We start from the raw sequence: 13956 nt of genomic DNA, 5'->3' as shown, positions 1-13956 counted from the left end.
GAATGTCAGAGAGTGTCAAAGAGTGACAGTGAGTGTCTGAGAGTGTCTGAGATTGTCAGAGATTGTCAGAGAATGTCAGAGAATGTCAGAGATTGTCAGAGAGTGTCAGAGAGTGATAGAGAGTGTCAGAGAGTGGCCGAGTGTGATAGAGAGTGGCAGAGAGTGATAGAGAGTGTCAGAGAGTGATAGTGAGTGTCAGAGAGTGTCAGGGATTTTCAGAGAGTGATAGAGAGTGTCAGAGAGAGGTAGAGAGAGCGTCAGAGAGTGATAGTGAGTGTCTGAGAGTGTCAGAGAGAGGTAGAAAGTGTCAGAGAGTGATAGTGAGTGTCAGAGAGTGTCAGAGAGTGTCAGAGTGAGATAGAGAGTGTCAGGGAGTGATAGAGAGTGATAGAGAGTGATAGAGAGTGTCAGAGAGTGTCAGAGAGAAATAGAGAGTGTCAGAGAGTGATAGTGAGTGTCTGAGAGAGTCAGAGAGTGTCAGGGTGTGATAGGGAGTGATAGGGAGTGATAGAGAGTGATGGAGAGTGTCAGAGAGTGTCAGAGAGTGTCAGAGAGTGTCAGAGACTGATAGAGAGTGATGGAGAGTGATGGAGAGTGCCAGAGAGTGATAGTGAGTGATAGAGAGAGTCAGAGAGTGTCAGAGAGAGCTAGAGAGTGTCAGAGAGTGTCAGAGAGTGTCAGTAAGTGTCAGAGAGAGATAGTGAGTGATAGAGATTGTCAGAGAGAGATAGAGAGTGTCAGAGAGTGATAGTGAGTGTCTGAGAGTGTCAAAGAGTGTCAGAGAGGGATAGAGAGTGATAGAGAGTGTCAGAGAGTGTCAGAGAGTGATAGTGAGTGTCTGAGAGTGTCAGAGTGTGTCAGAGGGTGTCAGAGAGTGATAGAGAGTGTCAAAGAGTGACAGTGAGTGTCTGAGAGTGTCTGAGATTTTCAGAGATTGTCAGAGAATGTCAGAGAATGTCAGAGATTGTCAGAGATTGTCAGAGAGTGTCAGAGAGTGTCAGAGAGTGTCAGAGAGTGTCAGAGAGTGACAGAGAGTGTCAGAGAGTGGCCGAGTGTGATAGAGAGTGGCAGAGAGTGATAGAGAGTGTCAGAGAGTGTCAGAGAGTGTCAGAGAGAGATAGAGAGTGTCAGAGAGTTGATAGAGAGTGTCAGAGAGTGATAGTGAGTGTCAGAGTGTGTCAGAGAGTGTCAGAGAGTGGTAGTGAATGTCAGAGAGTGTCAGAGAGTGATAGTGAGTGTCAGAGAGTGTCAGAGAGAGATAGAGAGTGTCAGAGAGTGTCTGAGTGTGTCAGAGAGTGATAGTGAGTGTCAGAGAGTGATAGTGAGTGTCCGAGAGTGTCAGAGAGTGATAGTGAGTGTCAGAGAGTGATAGTGAGTGTCAGAGAGTGTCAGAGAGTGACAGTGAGTGTCTGAGAGTGTCAGAGAGTGATAGTGAGTGTCAGAGAGTGATAGTGAGTGTCCGAGAGTGTCAGAGAGTGATAGTGAGTGTCAGAGAGTGATAGTGAGTGTCAGAGACTGTCAGAGAGTGACAGTGAGTGTCAGAGAGTGTCAGAGAGTGATAGTGAGTGTCTGAGAGTGTCAGAGAGAGATAGAGAGAGTCAGAGAGTGTCGGAGAGTGTCAGAGAGTGATAGTGAGTGTCAGAGAGTGTCAGAAAGCGATAGTGAGTGTCAGAGAGTGTCAGAGTGTCAGAGAGAGATAGAGAGTGTCAGAGAGTGTCTGAGAGAGTCAGGGAGTGTCTGAGAGTGTCAGAGAGTGATAGTGAGTGTCAGAGAGTGTCAGAAAGTGATAGTGAGTGTCAGAGAGAGTCAGATCATGTCAGAGAGAGATAGAGAGTGTCAGAGAGTGATAGTGAGTGTCAGAGAGAGATAGTGAGTGTCTGAGAGTGTCAGAGAGTATCAGAGAGTGATAGAGAGTGATAGAGAGTGATGGAGAGTGTCAGAGAGTGTCAGAGAGAGATAGTGAGTGTCCGAGAGTGTCAGAGAGTGTCAGAGAGTGATAGAGAGTGATGGAGAGTGTCAGAGAGTGTCAGAGTGTGATAGTGAGTGTCAGAGAGTGTCTGAGAGTGTCTGAGATTGTCAGAGAGTTTCAGAGAGTGATAGAGAGTGTCAGAGAGTGTCAGCGAGTGTCAGAGAGTGTCAGAGAGAGATAGAGAGTGTCAGAGAGAGATAGTGTCACAGAGTGTCAGAGAGTGTCAGAGAGTGATAGTGAGTGTCAGAGAGTGTCAGAGAGTGATAGTGCGTGTCTGAGAGTGTCAGAGAGTGATAGTGAGTGTCAGAGAGTTTCAGAGAGTGATAGTGAGTGTCAGAGAGTGTCAGAGAGTGATAGTGAGTGTCTGAGAGTGATAGTGAGTGTCAGAGAGTTTCAGAGAGTGAAATACAGTGATAGAGTGTTTCAGAGAGTGTCAGAGAGTGATAGTGAGTGTTTGAGAGTGTAAGAGACTGTCAGAGAGTGTCAGGGAGTGATGGAGAGTGTCTCAGTGTGTCTGAGACTGTCTGAGAGTGATAGTGAGTGTCAGAGAGTGATAGTGAGTGTCCGAGAGTGTCAGAGAGTGATAGTGAGTGTCAGAGAGTGATAGTGAGTGTCAGTTAGAGTGTCGGAGAGTGACAGTGAGTGTCAGAGAGTGTCAGAGAATGATAGTGAGTGTCTGAGAGTGTCAGAGAGAGATAGAGAGAGTCAGAGAGTGTCTGAGAGTGTCAGAGAGTGATAGTGAGGGTCAGAGAGTGTCAGAAAGCGATAGTGAGTGTCAGAGAGTGTCAGAGTGTCAGAGAGAGATAGAGAGTGTCAGAGAGTGTCTGAGAGAGTCAGAGAGTGTCTGAGAGTGTCAGAGAGTGATAGTGAGTGTCAGAGAGTGTCAGAAAGTGATAGTGAGTGTCAGAGAGTGTCAGAGAGTGTCAGAGAGAGATAGAGAGTGTCAGAGAGTGATAGTGAGTGTCAGAGAGAGATAGTGAGTGTCTGAGAGTGTCAGAGAGTATCAGAGAGTGATAGAGAGTGATAGAGAGTGATGGAGAGTGTCAGAGAGTGTTAGAGAGAGATAGTGAGTGTCCGAGAGTGTCAGAGAGTGTCAGAGAGTGATAGAGAGTGATGGAGAGTGTCAGAGAGTGTCAGAGTGTGATAGTGAGTGTCAGAGAGTGTCTGAGAGTGTCAGAGATTGTCAGAGAGTGTCAAAGAGTGATAGAGAGTGTCAGAGAGTGATAGTGAGTGATAGTGAGTGTCTGAGAGTGTCTGAGAGTGTCTGAGATTGTCAGAGAGTTTCAGAGAGTGATAGAGAGTGTCAGAGAGTGTCAGCGAGTGTCAGAGAGTGTCAGAGAGAGATAGAGAGTGTCAGAGAGAGATAGTGTCACAGAGTGTCAGAGAGTGTCAGAGAGTGATAGTGAGTGTCAGAGAGTGTCAGAGAGTGATAGTGAGTGTCTGAGAGTGTCAGAGAGTGATAGTGAGTGTCAGAGAGTTTCAGAGAGTGATAGTGAGTGTCAGAGAGTGTCAGAGAGTGATAGTGAGTGTCTGAGAGTGTCAGAGAGTGAAATACAGTGATGGAGTGTTTCAGAGAGTGTCAGAGAGTGATAGTGAGTGTTTGAGAGTGAAAGAGACTGTCAGAGAGTGTCAGGGAGTGATGGAGAGTGTCTCAGTGTGTCTGAGACTGTCTGAGAGTGCCTGAGAGTGTCTGAGAGTGTCAGAGAGTGATATAGAGGAACAGAGAGTGTCAGAGAATGTCAGAGAGTGATAGAGAGTGATAGAGAGTGTCAGAGAGTGTCAGAGAGTGTCAGAGAGTTTCAGAGAGTGTGTCAGAGGGTGTCAGAGAGTGATAGAGAATGTCAAAGAGTGACAGTGAGTGTCTGAGAGTGTCTGAGATTGTCAGAGATTGTCAGAGAATGTCAGAGAGTGTCAGAGAGTGTCAGAGAGTGGCCGAGTGTGATAGAGAGTGGCAGAGAGTGATAGAGAGTGTCAGAGAGTGATAGTGAGTGTCAGAGAGTGTCAGAGATTGTCAGAGAGTGATAGAGAGTGTCAGAGAGAGGTAGAGAGAGCGTCAGAGAGTGATAGTGAGTGTCTGAGAGTGTCAGAGAGAGGTAGAAAGTGTCAGAGAGTGATAGTGAGTGTCTGAGAGTGTCAGAGAGTGTCAGAGAGAGTGATAGAGAGTGATAGAGAGTGTCAGAGAGTGTCAGTGTGAGATAGAGAGTGTCAGGGAGTGATAGAGAGTGATAGAGAGCGATAGAGAGTGTCAGAGAGTGTCAGATAGAGATAGAGAGTGTCAGAGAGTGATAGGGAGTGATAGAGAGTGATGGAGAGTGTCAGAGAGTGCCAGAGAGTGATAGTGAGTGATAGAGAGTGATAGAGAGAGTCAGAGAGTGTCAGAGAGAGATAGAGAGTGTCAGAGAGTGTCAGAGAGTGTCAGAAAGTGTCAGAGAGAGATAGTGAGTGATAGAGAGTGTCAGAGAGTGTCATAGAGTGTCAGAGAGTGATAGTGAGTGTCTGAGAGTGTCAGAGTGTGTCAGAGAGTGTCAGAGAGTGTCAGAGTGTGTCAGAGAGAGATAGTGAGTGATAGAGAGTGTCAGAGAGAGATAGAGAGTGTCAGAGAGTGATAGTGAGTGTCAGAGAGTGTCAGAGAGTGTCAGAGAGTGATAGTGAGTGTCAGAGAGTGTCAGAGAGTGTCAGAGAGTGAAAGAGAGTGATCGAGAGTTTCAGAGAGTGATGGAGAGTGTCAGAGAGTCAGAGAGTGTCTGAGAGTGATAGAGACTGTCTGAGAGTGATAGAGACTGTCAGAGAGTGTCAGAGAGTGATAGTGAGTGTCAGAGAGAGTCAGAGAGTGTCAGAGAGTTTCAGAGAGTGTCAGAGAGTGATATGGAGTGATATGGAGTGTCAGAGAGTGTCAGAGTGTGATCGTGAGTGTCTGAGAGTGTCTGAGAGTGTCAGAGATTGTCAGAGAGTGTCAAAGAGTGGGAGAGAGTGTCAGAGAGTGGCAGAGAGTGATTGTGAGTGTCAGAGAGTGATTGAGTGTGATAGAGAGTGATGGAGAGTGTCAGAGAGTGTCAGAGTGTGATAGTGAGTGTCTGAGAGTGTCTGAGAGTGTGTGAGATTGCCAGAGAGTGATAGAGAGTGTCAGAAAGTGTCAGCGAGTGTCAGAGAGTGTCAGAGAGAGATAGAGGGTGTCAGAGAGAGATAGTGTCAGAGAGTGTCAGAGAGTGATAGTGAGTGTCAGAGAGTGTCAGAGAGTGATAGTGAGTGTCTGAGAGTGTCAGAGAGTGATAGTGAGTGTCAGAGAGTTTCAGAGAGTTTCAGACTGTGATATACAGTGATAGAGTGTTTCAGAGAGTGTCAGAGAGTGATAGTGAGTGTTTGAGAGTGATAGAGAATGTCAGAGAGTGTCAAAGAGTGACAGTGAGTGTCTGAGAGTGTCTGAGATTGTCAGAGATTGTCAGACAATGTCAGAGAATGTCAGAGATTGTCAGAGAGTGTCAGAGATTGTCAGAGAGTGTCAGAGAGTGATAGAGAGTGATAGAGAGTGATAGAGAGTGTCAGAGAGTGGCCGAGTGTGATAGAGAGTGGCAGAGAGTGATAGAGAGTGTCAGAGAGTGATAGTGAGTGTCAGAGAGTGTCAGGGATTGTCAGAGAGTGATAGAGAGTGTCAGAGAGAGGTAGATAGAGCATCAGAGAGTGATAGTGAGTGTCTGAGAGTGTCAGAGAGAGGTAGAAAGTGTCAGAGAGTGATAGTGAGTGTCTGAGAGTGTCAGAGAGTGTCAGAGAGTGTCAGAGTGAGATAGAGAGTGTCAGGGAGTGATAGAGAGTGATAGAGAGTGATAGAGAGTGTCAGAGAGTGTCAGAGAGAAATAGAGAGTGTCAGAGAGTGATAGTGAGTGTCTGAGAGAGTCAGAGAGTGTCAGGGTGTGATAGGGAGTGATAGGGAGTGTCAGAGAGTGATAGTGAGTGTCTGAGAGTGTCAGAGAGTGTCAGAGAGAGTGATAGAGAGTGATAGAGAGTGTCAGAGAGTGTCAGTGTGAGATAGAGAGTGTCAGGGAGTGATAGAGAGTGATAGAGAGCGATAGAGAGTGTCAGAGAGTGTCAGATAGAGATAGAGAGTGTCAGAGAGTGATAGGGAGTGATAGAGAGTGATGGAGAGTGTCAGAGAGTGCCAGAGAGTGATAGTGAGTGATAGAGAGTGATAGAGAGAGTCAGAGAGTGTCAGAGAGAGATAGAGAGTGTCAGAGAGTGTCAGAGAGTGTCAGAAAGTGTCAGAGAGAGATAGTGAGTGATAGAGAGTGTCAGAGAGTGTCATAGAGTGTCAGAGAGTGATAGTGAGTGTCTGAGAGTGTCAGAGTGTGTCAGAGAGTGTCAGAGAGTGTCAGAGTGTGTCAGAGAGAGATAGTGAGTGATAGAGAGTGTCAGAGAGAGATAGAGAGTGTCAGAGAGTGATAGTGAGTGTCAGAGAGTGTCAGAGAGTGTCAGAGAGTGATAGTGAGTGTCAGAGAGTGTCAGAGAGTGTCAGAGAGTGAAAGAGAGTGATCGAGAGTTTCAGAGAGTGATGGAGAGTGTCAGAGAGTCAGAGAGTGTCTGAGAGTGATAGAGACTGTCTGAGAGTGATAGAGACTGTCAGAGAGTGATAGAGAGTGTCAGAGAGTGTCAGAGAGTGATAGTGAGTGTCAGAGAGAGTCAGAGAGTGTCAGAGAGTTTCAGAGAGTGTCAGAGAGTGATATGGAGTGATATGGAGTGTCAGAGAGTGTCAGAGTGTGATCGTGAGTGTCTGAGAGTGTCTGAGAGTGTCAGAGATTGTCAGAGAGTGTCAAAGAGTGGGAGAGAGTGTCAGAGAGTGGCAGAGAGTGATTGTGAGTGTCAGAGAGTGATTGAGTGTGATAGAGAGTGATGGAGAGTGTCAGAGAGTGTCAGAGTGTGATAGTGAGTGTCTGAGAGTGTCTGAGAGTGTCAGAGATTGTCAGAGAGTGTCAGAGAGTGGTAGAGAGTGTCAGAGAGTGGATGAGAGTGACTGTGAGTGTCAGAGAGTGATCGAGTGTGATAGAGAGTGATGGAGAGTGTCAGAGAGTGTCAGAGTGTGATAGTGAGTGTCTGAGAGTGTCTGAGAGTTTCAGAGATAGTCAGAGAGTGTCAAAGAGTGGTAGAGAGTGTCAGAGAGTGGCAGAGAGTGATTGTGAGTGTCTGAGAGTGTCAGAGAGTGTCAGAGAGTGACAGAGATTGTCAGAGTGTGATAGTGAATGTCTGAGAGTGTCTGAGAGTGTCTGAGAGTGTCTGAGAGTGTGTGAGATTGCCAGAGAGTGATAGAGAGTGTCAGAAAGTGTCAGCGAGTGTCAGAGAGTGTCAGAGAGAGATAGAGGGTGTCAGAGAGAGATAGTGTCAGAGAGTGTCAGAGAGTGATAGTGAGTGTCAGAGAGTGTCAGAGAGTGATAGTGAGTGTCTGAGAGTGTCAGAGAGTGATAGTGAGTGTCAGAGAGTTTCAGAGAGTTTCAGACTGTGATATACAGTGATAGAGTGTTTCAGAGAGTGTCAGAGAGTGATAGTGAGTGTTTGAGAGTGATAGAGAATGTCAGAGAGTGTCAAAGAGTGACAGTGAGTGTCTGAGAGTGTCTGAGATTGTCAGAGATTGTCAGACAATGTCAGAGAATGTCAGAGATTGTCAGAGAGTGTCAGAGAGTGTCAGAGAGTGTCAGAGAGTGATAGGGAGTGATAGAGAGTGTCAGAGAGTGGCCGAGTGTGATAGAGAGTGGCAGAGAGTGATAGAGAGTGTCAGAGAGTGATAGTGAGTGTCAGAGAGTGTCAGGGATTGTCAGAGAGTGATAGAGAGATTCAGAGAGAGGTAGATAGAGCATCAGAGAGTGATAGTGAGTGTCTGAGAGTGTCAGAGAGAGGTAGAAAGTGTCAGAGAGTGATAGTGAGTGTCTGAGAGTGTCAGAGAGTGTCAGAGAGTGTCAGAGTGAGATAGAGAGTGTCAGGGAGTGATAGAGAGTGATAGAGAGTGATAGAGAGTGTCAGAGAGTGTCAGAGAGAAATAGAGAGTGTCAGAGAGTGATAGTGAGTGTCTGAGAGAGTCAGAGAGTGTCAGGGTGTGATAGGGAGTGATAGGGAGTGATAGAGAGTGATAGAGAGTGATGGAGAGTGTCAGAGAGTGTCAGAGAGTGTCAGAGACTGATAGAGAGTGATGGAGAGTGCTGGAGAGTGCCAGAGAGTGATAGAGAGTGATAGAGAGTGATAGAGAGAGTCAGAGAGTGTCAGAGAGAGCTAGAGAGTGTCAGAGAGTGTCAGAGAGTGTCAGTAAGTGTCAGAGAGAGATAGTGAGTGATAGAGATTGTCAGAGAGAAATAGAGAGTGTCAGAGAGTGATAGTGAGTGTCTGAGAGTGTCAAAGAGTGTCAGAGAGGGATAGAGAGTGATAGAGAGTGTCAGAGAGTGTCAGAGAGTGATAATGAGTGTCTGAGAGTGTCAGAGTGCGTCAGAGGGTGTCAGAGAGTGATAGAGAGTGTCAAAGAGTGACAGTGAGTGTCTGAGAGTGTCTGAGATTGTCAGAGATTGTCAGAGAATGTCAGAGAATGTCAGAGATTGTCAGAGAGTGTCAGAGAGTGTCAGAGAGTGTCAGAGAGTGACAGAGAGTGTCAGAGCGTGGCCGAGTGTGATAGAGAGTGGCAGAGAGTGATAGAGAGTGTCAGAGAGTGTCAGAGAGTGTCAGAGAGAGATAGAGAGTGTCAGAGAGTTGATAGAGAGTGTCAGAGAGTGATAGTGAGTGTCAGAGAGTGTCAGAGAGTGTCAGAGAGTGGTAGTGAATGTCAGAGAGTGTCAGAGAGTGATAGTGAGTGTCAGAGAGTGTCAGAGAGAGATAGAGAGTGTCAGAGAGTGTCTGAGAGTGTCAGAGAGTGATAGTGAGTGTCAGAGAGTGATAGTGAGTGTCCGAGAGTGTCAGAGAGTGATAGTGAGTGTCAGAGAGTGATAGTGAGTGTCAGAGAGTGTCAGAGAGTGACAGTGAGTGTCAGAGAGTGTCAGAGAGTGATAGTGAGTGTCAGAGAGTGATAGTGAGTGTCCGAGAGTGTCAGAGAGTGATAGTGAGTGTCAGAGAGTGATAGTGAGTGTCAGAGAGTGTCAGAGAGTGACAGTGAGTGTCAGAGAGTGTCAGAGAGTGATAGTGAGTGTCTGAGAGTGTCAGAGAGAGATAGAGAGAGTCAGAGAGTGTCTGAGAGTGTCAGAGAGTGATAGTGAGTGTCAGAGAGTGTCAGAAAGCGATAGTGAGTGTCAGAGAGTGTCAGAGTGTCAGAGAGAGATAGAGAGTGTCAGAGAGTGTCTGAGAGAGTCAGGGAGTGTCTGAGAGAGTCAGAGAGTGATAGTGAGTGTCAGAGAGTGTCAGAAAGTGATAGTGAGTGTCAGAGAGTGTCAGAGAGTGTCAGAGAGAGATAGAGAGTGTCAGAGAGTGATAGTGAGTGTCAGAGAGAGATAGTGAGTGTCTGAGAGTGTCAGAGAGTATCAGAGAGTGATAGAGAGTGATAGAGAGTGATGGAGAGTGTCAGAGAGTGTCAGAGAGAGATAGTGAGTGTCCGAGAGTGTCAGAGAGTGTCAGAGAGTGATAGAGAGTGATGGAGAGTGTCAGAGAGTGTCAGAGTGTGATAGTGAGTGTCAGAGAGTGTCTGAGAGTGTCAGAGATTGTCAGAGAGTGTCAAAGAGTGTCAGAGAGTGATAGTGAGTGATAGTGAGTGTCAGAGAGTGATAGTGAGTGTCAGAGAGTGTCAGAGAGTGACAGTGAGTGTCAGAGAGTGTCAGAGAGTGATAGTGAGTGTCTGAGAGAGTCAGAGAGTGTCAGGGTGTGATAGGGAGTGATAGGGAGTGATAGAGAGTGATAGAGAGTGATGGAGAGTGTGAGAGAGTGTCAGAGAGTGTCAGAGACTGATAGAGAGTGATGGAGAGTGATGGAGAGTGCCAGAGAGTGATAGTGAGTGATAGAGAGTGATAGAGAGAGTCAGAGAGTGTCAGAGATAGCTAGAGAGTGTCAGAGAGTGTCAGAGAGTGTCAGTAAGTGTCAGAGAGAGATAGTGAGTGATAGAGATTGTCAGAGAGAGATAGAGAGTGTCAGAGAGTGATAGTGAGTGTCTGAGAGTGTCAAAGAGTGTCAGAGAGGGATAGAGAGTGATAGAGAGTGTCAGAGAGTGTCAGAGAGTGATAGTGAGTGTCTGAGAGTGTCAGAGTGCGTCAGAGGGTGTCAGAGAGTGATAGAGAGTGTCAAAGAGTGACAGTGAGTGTCTGAGAGTGTCTGAGATTTTCAGAGATTGTCAGAGAATGTCAGAGAATGTCAGAGATTGTCAGAGAGTGTCAGAGAGTGTCAGAGAGTGTCAGAGAGTGACAGAGAGTGTCAGAGCGTGGCCGAGTGTGATAGAGAGTGGCAGAGAGTGATAGAGAGTGTCAGAGAGTGTCAGAGAGTGTCAGAGAGTTGATAGAGAGTGTCAGAGAGTGATAGTGAGTGTCAGAGAGTGATAGTGAGTGTCAGAGAGTGTCAGAGAGTGTCAGAGAGTGGTAGTGAATGTCAGAGAGTGTCAGAGAGTGATAGTGAGTGTCAGAGAGTGTCAGAGAGAGATAGAGAGTGTCAGAGAGTGTCTGAGAGTGTCAGAGAGTGTCTGAGAGTGTCAGAGAGTGATAGTGAGTGTCAGAGAGTGATAGTGAGTGTCCGAGAGTGTCAGAGAGTGATAGTGAGTGTCAGAGAGTGATAGTGAGTGTCAGAGAGTGTCAGAGAGTGACAGTGAGTGTCAGAGAGTGTCAGAGAGTGATAGTGAGTGTCAGAGAGTGATAGTGAGTGTCCGAGAGTGTCAGAGAGTGATAGTGAGTGTCAGAGAGTGATAGTGAGTGTCAGAGAGTGTCAGAGAGTGACAGTGAGTGTCAGAGAGTGTCAGAGAGTGATAGTGAGTGTCTGAGAGTGTCAGAGAGAGATAGAGAGAGTCAGAGAGTGTCTGAGAGTGTCAGAGAGTGATAGTGAGTGTCAGAGAGTGTCAGAAAGCGATAGTGAGTGTCAGAGAGTGTCAGAGTGTCAGAGAGAGATAGAGAGTGTCAGAGATTGTCTGAGAGAGTCAGAGAGTGTCTGAGAGTGTCAGAGAGTGATAGTGAGTGTCAGAGAGTGTCAGAAAGTGATAGTGAGTGTCAGAGAGTGTCAGAGAGTGTCAGAGAGAGATAGAGAGTGTCAGAGAGTGATAGTGAGTGTCAGAGAGAGAAAGTGAGTGTCTGAGAGTGTCAGAGAGTATCAGAGAGTGATAGAGAGTGATAGAGAGTGATGGAGAGTGTCAGAGAGTGTCAGAGAGAGATAGTGAGTGTCCGAGAGTGTCAGAGAGTGTCAGAGAGTGATAGAGAGTGATGGAGAGTGTCAGAGAGTGTCAGAGTGTGATAGTGAGTGTCAGAGAGTGTCTGAGAGTGTCAGAGATTGTCAGAGAGTGTCAAAGAGTGATAGAGAGTGTCAGAGAGTGATAGTGAGTGATAGTGAGTGTCTGAGAGTGTCTGAGAGTGTCTGAGATTGTCAGAGAGTTTCAGAGAGTGATAGAGAGTGTCAGAGAGTGTCAGCGAGTGTCAGAGAGTGTCAGAGAGAGATAGAGAGTGTCAGAGAGAGATAGTGTCACAGAGTGTCAGAGAGTGTCAGAGAGTGATAGTGAGTGTCAGAGAGTGTCAGAGAGTGATAGTGAGTGTCTGAGAGTGTCAGAGAGTGATAGTGAGTGTCAGAGAGTTTCAGAGAGTGATAGTGAGTGTCAGAGAGTGTCAGAGAGTGATAGTGAGTGTCTGAGAGTGTCAGAGAGTGATAGTGAGTGTCAGAGAGTTTCAGAGAGTGAAATACAGTGATAGAGTGTTTCAGAGAGTGTCAGAGAGTGATAGTGAGTGTTTGAGAGTGAAAGAGACTGTCAGAGAGTGTCAGGGAGTGATGGAGAGTGTCTCAGTGTGTCTGAGACTGTCTGAGAGTGCCTGAGAGTGTCAGAGAGTGATATAGAGGAACAGAGAGTGTCAGAGAATGTCAGAGAGTGATAGAGAGTGATAGAGAGTGTCAGAGAGTGTCAGAGAGTGTCAGAGAGTGTCAGAGAGTTTCAGAGAGTGTGTCAGAGGGTGTCAGAGAGTGATAGAGAATGTCAAAGAGTGACAGTGAGTGTCTGAGAGTGTCTGAGATTGTCAGAGATTGTCAGAGAATGTCAGAGATTGTCAGAGAGAGTCAGAGAGTGTCAGAGAGTGTCAGAGAGTGTCAGAGAGTGTCAGAGAGTGTCAGAGAGTGGCCGAGTGTGATAGAGAGTGGCAGAGAGTGATAGAGAGTGTCAGAGAGTGATAGTGAGTGTCAGAGAGTGTCAGAGATTGTCAGAGAGTGATAGAGAGTGTCAGAGAGAGGTAGAGAGAGCGTCAGAGAGTGATAGTGAGTGTCTGAGAGTGTCAGAGAGAGGTAGAAAGTGTCAGAGAGTGATAGTGAGTGTCTGAGAGTGTCAGAGAGTGTCAGAGAGAGTGATAGAGAGTGATAGAGAGTGTCAGAGAGTGTCAGTGTGAGATAGAGAGTGTCAGAGAGTGATAGAGAGTGATATGGAGTGATATGGAGTGATAGAGAGTGTCAGAGAGTGATAGTGAGTGTCTGAGAGTGTCAGAGAGTGTCGGAGAGTGTCAGAGAGTGATCGAGTGTGATAGAGAGTGATGGAGAGTGTCAGAGAGTGTCAGAGAGTGATAGTGAGTGTCTGAGAGTGTCAGAGAGTGATAGTGAGTGTCAGAGAGTTTCAGAGAGTGATAGTGAGTGTCAGAGAGTGTCAGAGAGTGATAGTGAGTGTCTGAGAGTGTCAGAGAGTGATAGTGAGTGTCAGAGAGTTTCAGAGAGTGAAATACAGTGATAGAGTGTTTCAGAGAGTGTCAGAGAGTGATAGTGAGTGTTTGAGAGTGAAAGAGACTGTCAGAGAGTGTCAGGGAGTGATGGAGAGTGTCTCAGTGTGTCTGAGACTGTCTGAGAGTGCCTGAGAGTGTCAGAGAGTGATATAGAGGAACAGAGAGTGTCAGAGAATGTCAGAGAGTGATAGAGAGTGATAGAGAGTGTCAGAGAGTGTCAGAGAGTGTCAGAGAGTTTCAGAGAGTGTGTCAGAGGGTGTCAGAGAGTGATAGAGAATGTCAAAGAGTTACAGTGAGTGTCTGAGTGTGTCTGAGATTGTCAGAGATTGTCAGAGAATGTCAGAGATTGTCAGAGAGTGTCAGAGAGTGTCAGAGAGTGTCAGAGAGTGTCAGAGAGTGTCAGAGAGTGGCCGAGTGTGATAGAGAGTGGCAGAGAGTGATAGAGAGTGTCAGAGAGTGATAGTGAGTGTCAGAGAGTGTCAGAGATTGTCAGAGAGTGATAGAGAGTGTCAGAGAGAGGTAGAGAGAGCGTCAGAGAGTGATAGTGAGTGTCTGAGAGTGTCAGAGAGAGGTAGAAAGTGTCAGAGAGTGATAGTGAGTGTCTGAGAGTGTCAGAGAGTGTCAGAGAGAGTGATAGAGAGTGATAGAAAGTGTCAGAGAGTGTCAGTGTGGGATAGAGAGTGTCAGAGAGTGATAGAGAGTGATATGGAGTGATATGGAGTGATAGAGAGTGTCAGAGAGTGATAGTGAGTGTCTGAGAGTGTCAGAGAGTGTCGGAGAGTGTCAGAGAGTGATCGAGTGTGATAGAGAGTGATGGAGAGTGTCAGAGAGTGTCAGAGTGTGATCGTGAGTGTCTGAGAGTGTCTGAGAGTGTCAGAGATTGTCAGAGAGTGTCAAAGAGTGGTAGAGAGTGTCAGAGAGTGGCAGAGAGTGATTGTGAGTGTCAGAGAGTGATCGAGTGTGATAGAGAGTGATGGAGAGTGTCAGAGAGTGTCAGAGTGTGATAGTGAGTGTCTGAGAATGTCTGAGAGTGTCAGAGATTGTCAGAGAGTGTCAAAGAGTGGTAGAGAGTGTCAGAGAGTGGCAGAGAGTGATTGTGAGTGTCTGAGAGTGTCAGAGAGTGTCAGAGAGTGACAGAGATTGTCAGAGAGTGAT

This window comes from Heterodontus francisci, chromosome 16 (assembly GCF_036365525.1).
Source record: "Heterodontus francisci isolate sHetFra1 chromosome 16, sHetFra1.hap1, whole genome shotgun sequence".
In the NCBI taxonomy this organism is placed as follows: domain Eukaryota; kingdom Metazoa; phylum Chordata; class Chondrichthyes; order Heterodontiformes; family Heterodontidae; genus Heterodontus; species Heterodontus francisci.
This window is presented reverse-complemented; position numbering follows the sequence as displayed.